This window comes from Amblyomma mixtum, chromosome 10 (assembly GCF_055824585.1).
Source record: "Amblyomma mixtum isolate Tamu chromosome 10, ASM5582458v1, whole genome shotgun sequence".
Lineage (NCBI taxonomy): Eukaryota > Metazoa > Arthropoda > Arachnida > Ixodida > Ixodidae > Amblyomma > Amblyomma mixtum.
In genome coordinates this window covers 136507275-136515966 of record NC_143021.1, presented here as the reverse complement: position 1 = coordinate 136515966, position 8692 = coordinate 136507275, and positions in this window count along the sequence as shown.

Below are 8692 nucleotides of genomic sequence, written 5' to 3'. Positions count from 1 at the left end.
TCAGAAATAGGCTCGCAAAATCACGCGTCTTCCTCACCTCCCATAAATGATCAGACGGTTTTATGATTTTTTTTTTCTCGGCGACAGCAACTTCACAATTTCTTCCTGGAACGTTCATCCTCTTGCGCATTATCGAATGACGAAAGTATTCTAATATATGACAAACATAGTCCCCCTTCAAGTCATCCCTGCCGCACGCGTTGCCGAAACCGGTCACCGTATCGCAGCTTCAGGAATAGGCCACGTGAGGCCGGTAGCATCGCTGGAACGATGGCGCCGCGTTTTTCAGAGCACTAGCTGCCCCGTCAAGATGTGGACGGTGCGATTGCGTGGTGTTCCAGAGCAAGTGAACCACAGTGCCGTTTTCATCAATGGCAAGGTCTACTCGTTCGGCTCCTTTGAAGTGGACAGGCCTCACCCCTTAAGGAACGTCGTCGACGTTTCCATCTTTGACCCTGCAACGTCTAGGTGGGATATCGTGCAAACATATACACAGCTCCATGGCCAGCCGTATAACATTTTCCGTCGCACCATTGTAGCCTACGGTCACTGCGCGTACCTTTGGGGCTCACGGAACGGCTGGCAGTCGGAAATCGTCCTTTATCGTTTCGACACCAACACCATGACATGGAGCTGGCCTCAAGTGAATGGTGAGGCACCGACACCGCATTACGGCGCCTCAGCTTGCATAGTCGGTCAGCGCCTGTATGTCTTTGGTGACCCACATGATTCCCAAGATGTCAACGCGCTCGACCTGGATACCATGGAGTGGCATCGCGTCCCCACCAATGGAGAGGTCCTTGCTCCGCGATCCTTTCACACGGCCTCTGCAATTGGGACCCGCATGTACGTGTGGGGAGGTTGCTTAGCTACCACTTTTCTCGCTGGTCGCTTTGAAAATGTCAACTCTTTATTATACCTGGAAACAACCACCTCGACCTGGGTGCGCCCACAAGTACACGGCTTTCCCCCCGTGGGTCGGCACGGGCATTCAGCCTTTGTCTACAGAGGCGAGCTGTACATCTTTGGAGGGTACAACGAACTTATGGACACTTTCTGCGCCGACTTGCACAAGTATGACCCTGAGACATCGTGCTGGACTAAGGTGAAGCCGTGGGGCTCAGGACCGTCCGCCAGGGGATATCAAGGTTGCTGCATTACTGGCGAAAGAGTGTTTCTCTTCGCCGGCTATGGCCCGGTAGCGAACATGCAGGAAGGGGAGATTATTGAGGAGGAAGCGACGCTGACCGATCTTCACGTGTTGCACTTGGAACCGACACTAAAGAATTTATGCCTGCTTGCAGTCATCGATGCACGACTGGATGTAAGCGAAATCCCACTCATTAAAAATCAGGTGAACGCTATCCTCTCACCCTAATCGAAGTCGCTGGGCACATGTTGCACTTCAAGCAAATGGAGCGCCTTCGGCAAATCTATATTTCCCGTCGACGATAAATCAGTTTTCGACCTAGATACCTATCTCGTGAATAAACACTTTTACTGTAAAAACTTTTCGTCTCACCCTCTGTATTCGGACGCAGCAATATCGGTAGTGTTCACTTTATAATGATGTAGCAGTTTATTAATTTTTTTCAAGACGAAAAACTTGTCCGAAGGCATATTTACTCCTACATATCCATTTCACTCCATCCTGGCTGCTGCTTCTGGCAATTCAGGAGAATATTATTTCGCTTCAGTCTCGAGCTCGTGCCTAGCTGCATATAAAACATACGAGATATCTTTTTCAAGGCAGACGGCGGCGCGTCTTCCTGGATTATACAGTAATCCTCCATTTGTGCTGGGCGCCAGGATGGATTCTTCTACATCTGCAATGCTTCGGAAAGGGAGACGGTTTTCACCTGTTCCTGTGTGTCTATCCATAGGTTCATATCATAGAATATAATCGGTCGGAATGCTGACGACTTTATATTGTCGGGTCATATCTATAGTTTCCTAATAACATCTCTAAACGAACCTACTGCGATCCATGTCTGAACCTAGCACGGTAGTACTATTGATAGCTTGTGTATCAGATCGTATAGAAGGTAGTCGGCAGCATGCTGGCCGGAACCGCGGTGGCTCAGTGGCTATGGTGCTCGGCTGCTGGCCCGAAAGACGCGGGTTCGATCCCGGCTGCGGCGGTTGAATTTCTTTGAAGGAGAAATTCGAGGCCCGTGTACTGTGCGGTGTCAATGCACGTTAAAGAACCCCAGGTGGTCGAAATTTCCGGAGCGCTCCACTACGGCGTCTCTAATAGCCTTAGTCGCTTTGGAGAGGCGAGCGCGGCTTCGGCCGCTTATATGTTTTTTAAGCCGCGTCCGTTCCGGCGGACGCAATTGCTGCTGCGGCGCGCGTCTTTGCTTTCCTTTTTCTCTTTCCTCTGATCTCTTAACTCTCCTCTATCTGCACGTGGCAGCGGTGGTGGCTCGGCTTGAGCCAGTAGGCAGGCCCGTGCAATTTCCTTTTCATCCTTCTCTCAGTCACAACAACAACGGGACGTTAAACCCCATAAACCAAACCAAACCAAGAAATTTCCTTTCATATCTGCATGTCTTATCTATGCGGATGTGACGGTGGCGCAGGCGCGCATGGCATATCACTTGTATTCGTGACGATGCACCACCATGCCCCAACATAACTGACTCTGCGCTCCACGACTAACGTCATGTGGCTGTGTTCTATACCTTGCCCACTTCAAGAAATGTGAACAGCGGAGAACCTCGCAGGAAGCCCTGCCGATGACATTGAACAACGCCTTGCCTGAGTGACTCTAGGCATTTTATCGGGAAGGACGGGTAACTTTCGTGCTAGTCGATAAATTCTTTCTTTGCGTGCGCTTTTTCTGTAGATAAAGCGCAGCTCTAGTTCGAGGCTTTAATAAAACTGCCCAAAAGGGCTGTTTTTGCCAAACCCATTTTTTTTTTGGTTGAGACTGAATAACCACGGGGTGTCTGATATAAAAACTGACATTCAGAGCTATCTTGAAATGAAACTGCGGTACAAATGCGCTTCAGGTTTTCTTCGTATCTACGTATTGCATTTTCTCAGCTCGCTCTGATACTTTTTTCTTTCAGTGTGTCTTTCAGTGGCCACGGTCTTTCAGTGTCTTTCGCGACAGGGTTTTGACTACACTGTCGCGGGTTGAATGTTGACCGATTTCCTTTGAGGCAAATTATGAAAACACGTTTCGCAATGTCAGTGCGCGCTAATGAATCCCAGGTGCTTAAAAAATATGATGTTACCTCTGGCGTAGGGCTGGTGCGTTCATTAGAATAACACAGCCCTTCATTACCGTGCTTACCCAGGCGGTACCCTGTACAGTCGTAGTTAACGCTTATAGTGTAACAGGATGGATAAGCGGGCGAGTTGGTGATACATAATGCAAAAAAACAGCACGAACAAACGGGGACGAGACGAACAATGCACAGGAACAAGCGCTGACTCTCAACTAAAGTTTAATCACAGGAAACACGCTTATAAAAGGAAACATAAATAAAAAAAAACACCAAAATCAGAACGCATGTGTTACTATGTGATGTCCACATATGCAACCTCACAGTCACGCAGGAGCAGGGATGGTTTGCTGACACACAATCTTGCTTTCTTTGCCATGTTGTACGCCTAGATAATTTCCCTGGTCAACTGGTCGGGGTGTTTGTACAAAATGTCAGTAAAATGTAAGGACGGAAAACATGATTGACACTCTCGGCAATGATCAACTATATTAGTGGAGCGATTAGATTCTAATGAATTGAGATGTTCCCCGAGTCGTGTGTTGATACAACGTCCCGTTTGCCCAATGTATATCTGACCACAGGATAGGGGGATTTTATAAACTACCCCTTTGGCGCACGGCACAAAACTTTTAGCGTGCTTAACACCACAGAACGCTACAGATATCTTGGGGTTGCGGGACTTATTTTCTACTGCTGAACAAATTCTACTGAGCTTATTCGGGGCCGAAAAAACCACATCACCTTTATACCTATGGGCCACATTTTTAAGACCATAAGAAAGGCGATGCACATAGGGAAGGACTGCTAACTTTTTCCGTTTCTGTTTTTTCTGTGAAGACGGCAGCAATGTCGGCGCTTTAAGCTTTTTAATTGTTTTATTGCAACCAAAAGTGATAAGCTCAATTGGATATCCTGCTTCCTTAAGTCTCTTAGCCTGATTATCAAAGCTTTCTTGCATAGCATGGTGACAAGATTTTCACAACGCAGATGGCAAGGATGAAACAACAATTCCACATTTCACTACCTTAGAATGATGTGACTTATAGTTCAGCAGCGGTTTGTTGGCCCGTGGCGCGTAATTCTAACACATGTGTCCCTTCCCTTCAGTCAAACATAAATCTAAAAATTGTATCTGGTTATCAATCGCTACCTCAGTGGTGAACTGCAAACCCCATGCATTAGCTTTGAATACTTCTAACACTGTAGACATGTGCTTAGCATAGTCCGTTTTTTCAATGAGGATCAAAAAATCATCGACGTATCTGAAAATTCGGTACGGCATCCCACGCAAATCTTTCTGGATAGCTCTATCCACGAATGACAGAAAAATATCACTAAGCGCAGGCGCTACTCTAGACCCAATCCAAAACCCGCTTTCTGCGTATAGAGTGTGCCTTCCCATTCAACAAAGGTAGATTTAACATAAAAAGACAACAGCTCAGGGAACCCAGACACAGAAATACCACAAACACTTATGAATTGTTCTTCATCATTGTCCGAAGTGATGCAATCAAAAACAGCAGTCATCATTTCCTTGTGCGGCAGAGAGTAGTATAAATCTACCACATCAATGCTGAAAGCCGAGCATGAGCCTGGGTTTTGCGCCTGTAAAAACTTGACGACACACTCAGAGTTTGGTACATTAAAAGGATCATTAATAGATAAAGCTCCCAAATGTTTCTGTAAATATCCAGAAATTTCGTGTTGCCAGGTGCTCTTTTCCGTCACAATGGTCCTAAATGGTAATCCCGTTTTATATGTCTTAGCAGAGAAGAAAATCTTTAAACAGCTGCTTTTTGTCTTAACTACACTGCCTTTAAGTCGCTCCAAATTCAATTGTTCCAGCAGTTGCACCGCTCTGCTTTTTACCTTCTGTAACTTCGCCGAGACCGGCTGAAAGTTCTTCTCGATGGCTACTAATGCTTTCTCCGAAAACAATGATTCAGGTAGGACTACAAAACACCCTTCTTTATCCGCAGTTGCCAGTCGCAAGTTATTCGAGACAAGGAAGTATATCAGTGATCCGAATCCCTTTCCATGTTTGACCGCCGTAGAAGTCCTGGCTAAAACCGCTGTGCATTCCTCTACGCACCTGGGTTGAGACTCATGGAAAGAGATCCGGATCACTGATCAACTTCCTTGTCTCGAATAACTTGCGACTGGCAACTGCGGATAAAGAAGGGTGTTTTGTAGTCCTACCTGAATCATTGTTTTGGATAAAGCATTAGTAGCCATCGAGAAGAACTTTCAGCTTGTCTCGGCGAAGTTACAGAAGGTAAAAAGCAGAGCGGTGCAACTGCTGCAACAATTGAATCTGGAGCGACTTAAAGGCAGTGTAGTTAAGGCAAAAAGCAGCTGTTTAAAGATTTTCTTCTCTGCTAAGACACATAAAAAGGGATTACCATTTAGGGCCATTGTGACGGAAAAGAGCACCTGGCAACACGAAGTTTCTGGATATTTACAGAAACATTTGGCAGCTTTATCTATTAATGATCCTTTTAAGGTACCAAACTCTGAGTGTGTCGTCAAGTTTTTACAGGCGCAAAACCCAGGTTCATGCTCGGCTTTCAGCATTGATGTGGTAGATTTATACTACTCTCTGCCGCACAAGGAAATGATGACTGCTGTTTTTGATTGCATCACTTCGGACAATGATGAAAAACAATTCATAAGTGTTTGTGGTATTTCTGTGTCTGGGTTCCTTGAGCTGTTGTCTTTTTATGTTAAATCCACCTTTGTTGAATGGGAAGGCACACTCTATACCCAGAAAGCGGGTGTTTGTATTGGATCTAGAGTAGCGCCTGCGCTTAGTCATATTTTTCTGTCATTCGTGGATATTGCTATCCAGAAAGATTTGTGTGGGATGCCGTACCAAATTTTCAGATACGTCGATGATTTTTTGATCCTCATTGTAAAAACGGACTATGCTAAGCACATGTCTACAGTGTTAGAAGTATTCAAAGCTAATGCACGGGGTTTGCAGTTCACCACTGAAGTAGCGATCGATAACCAGATACACTTTTTAGATTTATGTTTGACTGAAGGGAAGGGACGCATGTGTTGGAATTACGCGCCACGGGCCAACAAACCGCTGCTGAACTATAAGTCACATCATTCTAAGGTAGTGAAATGTGTAATTGTTGTTTGATCCTTGTCATCTGCGTTGTCAAAATCTTGTCACCATGCTATGCAAGAAAGCTTTGATAATCAGGCTAAGAGACTTAAGGAAGCAGGATATCCAATTGAGCTTATCACTTTGGGTTGCAATAAAATAATTAAAAAGCTTAAAGCGCCGACATTGCTGCCGTCTTCACAGAAAGAACAGAAACGGGAAAAGTTCGCAGTCCTTCCCTATGTGCATCGCCTTTCTCATGGTCTTAAAAATGTGGCCCATATGTATAAAGTTGATGTGCTTTTTTCGGCCCCGAATAAGCTCAGTAGAATTTGTTCAGCAGTAGAAAATAAATCCCGCAACCCCAAGAAATCTGTAGCGTCCTGTGGTGTTAGGCACGCTAAAAGTTTTGTGCCGTGCTCCAAAGGGTAGTTTATAAAATCCCCCTATCCTGTGGTCAGATATACATTTGGCAAACGGGACGTTGTATCAACACACGACTCGGAGAACATCTCAATTCATTAGAATCTAATCGCTCCACTAATCTAGTTGATCATTGCCGATAGTGTCAATCACGTTTTCCGTCCTTACATTTTACTGACATTTTGTACAAACACCCCGGTCAGTTGACCAGGGAAACTATCGAGGCGTACAACATGGCAAAGAAAGCAAGATTGTGTGTCAGCAAACCATCCCTGCTCCTGCGTGACTGTGAGGTTGCATATCTGGACATCACATAGTAACACATGCGTTCTGATTTTGGTGTTTTTTTGTTTTCTGTTTCCTTTTATAAGCGTGTTTCCTGTGATTAAACTTTAGTGGAGAGTCAGCGCTTGTTCCTGTGCATTCTTCGTCTCGTCCCCGATTCTTCGCGCTGTTTTTTTGCATTATGCTTATAGTGTATTTATTATGACTCAGATTTTTTTTGAATTCCCGCTTAACCCATTGCCCTCAAATACGGTACTGCCCAAACCCTACATACACGCTCGTTGCTCTAAACACGGAAAACCCTACTACTCCAAAGCTTTTTCGCGCTTCAGTGGGGCACGTACCGCTCCCGACTCTGTGAGAAATCACAGACACGCTAAGCGCATGCGTCATTTACTGATTGTCCAAGAAGTCAGCCGCTTCCTCGTCTTTAGGTGGCCGCGCGCCGCGTCAGTCATCCGTAAACTGACCGCCGCTGAACAGCACCAACGTTTTTGGATCCCTTTCAGTTTGCAAGCACCCCCGGGCCGCGCCGAGAAAGCGGCCCCCGTCCGCTTCCTCTCACCACGCGGCGCTGCTGTCGCTGTCGGCCCGGAGCCGCCGGAGCGCGCTTGGCAGTTGCTGTGACAGCCCGTTCTCATCCGCGATAACATTGGGAACGAACACGTCGAACTCAAATTTGCTGTGCTTTTAGAGCTGTCACATTGAAACTTCAGTCTCATGGTTAAAGAAATGTTTCGCCTGGCTAGTAAGGCTGAGATAAAGAGCAGGCTGATGCCAGTTCGCAAAAAAACAATTGTTTGCATTGCGCTTTATCGCATCGCGTTTGCGATGTTTAGCGCTGATGATATGCGTCTGTTGGAGTAAAGCTATCAATATTTCTTCGGGAGAATGCACGAAACATTAATGAAAGGTTAAAACTAGCGATGTTCCGCTTCTAGATCAGTCACGAAATTCCGCGCTATATTATCAACGAAGCACAACAGAAACGAGCAGCATCTGGCACGTTCTTTAGAATGCCAATTTCAGTGAACACAAGTATAAATGCAGACACACTTAGCTGGTTGCAGGAAGGGAATAACCTATAGAAGAGCTTTTTATTTGCAATGATCGCACAGACGGGAGCAGCGTCCTGCACTTTCATTTTTAGAATGTTAATTTCGTTGAACACAGACAAGCATTAAATGCAGACACACTAAGTCGGAAGCACGGAGGGAATGGCTACAGAAGGCGAGCTTTTTTATTTGCAATGACAACCTTTTCTCTGTTCTCGAGCCGACGGTTCACGTCTCTCGCATAGAAGTGCATTCGTGTCACTATGACAAAATGCAGCACTTGGCACGTAAAAGTGGCCATATGCTCTGCACATCCAAGCCGAGCAACGTTTTGCAGTTCCAGCTCGTCTACACCTCTCAAAAAACGTCCCCAAAAACGGGACCTTCTTTCAAAGAAATCGAGATTGCTTTGTTTACAATTTTGGTGAACTCTAGTATCTTTTTGGTGGAATGCTTTAAGCACCCTTGCTTGAAGCTTTTGTATACTGTAAGATAAGCGTCACTGCCAACAACTGGAACAGGGGAGCTGATATCTTCCATGCTGATGTCTGCTGGCTGCTCTAAATCAGGCGGCGGCGACG